The following is an 844-nucleotide window of genomic DNA, read 5'->3' as shown; positions in this document are numbered from 1 at the left end:
TCATGATCAGCTGTGAGGGTCCCAAGGACAGAGGGATGTCGTATCCTGTAAAGCCCTGTGAGGCAAATTGTGATTTGTGATATTGGGTTTTATCAATAACATTGACTGATAAATAAATACATGAATAAATAATAACAACAACCATAATATTAACTGTTCACTTATTAAATACAGTAATTTCCTCTTGTGTTCATATGTAACATCATAATTTAACTGTTGCATCTTTTCTAAGTTACTGATCAGAATTTTGAACACTAGAGGGCTACAGAAAACATGCAACATCAAGCCTGTCTATTTTCTAGAGATGTATTTGTTTGAGTCAAATTAACCTTTTCATATTTTCATGACTGAAACAGTTGTATATGAACACATCAGGAGTGAAACAACCACAAACTCTAACATGCATAAATACATACATTCACAGTCGTAACAGAGACCAACAACCAACATGTGGCAGACAGAGACCAACACATCTACAATCACTAACAGCTGTGAAAACCATGATTATATTAATTAACTAACACTATTCACAACAGCTAACACAACTCATTCCACCTGTAATACATGATTGGTTTCACCTAAAATCTCTACACAACAATCATATCAACATACTAAAAACATTTCCACACAATACACTCAAATCTCCCTACAATACACAATCTTCACACAATGGAGTGGGACAGACTCTACACTAACACAAATTCACGTGAGTGCAAACCTACACAATTTCAACACAACAAACTACAAATCAGTTTCCTCTTAAAACTCTACAGATAAACACAATGACAACAATAATAACACCACCACTACCTACATTTGCACTGGGACTTTGGATGAGTCACAT

At 34.7% G+C, this 844-nt stretch overlaps 1 protein-coding gene across 1 annotated transcript in view; it reads right to left on the bottom strand.

Moving 5' to 3' along the window:
• Window positions 1-171: 171 nt before the first annotated feature.
• LOC126395309 (ATP-dependent DNA helicase PIF1) overlaps window positions 172-844 on the bottom strand; it is an 8,292-nt gene continuing 7,619 nt past the window's right edge. The window contains exon 2 of the mRNA XM_050052680.1: window positions 172-329. The gene's annotated coding sequence lies outside the window, so the exon portion shown is untranslated. The remainder of the gene's footprint in view (window positions 330-844) is intronic.

Source organism: Epinephelus moara, chromosome 9, assembly GCF_006386435.1.
Source record: "Epinephelus moara isolate mb chromosome 9, YSFRI_EMoa_1.0, whole genome shotgun sequence".
In the NCBI taxonomy this organism is placed as follows: domain Eukaryota; kingdom Metazoa; phylum Chordata; class Actinopteri; order Perciformes; family Serranidae; genus Epinephelus; species Epinephelus moara.
The sequence above is the reverse complement of the archived record's forward strand: the minus strand, read 5'-3'. Positions and strand labels throughout refer to the sequence as shown.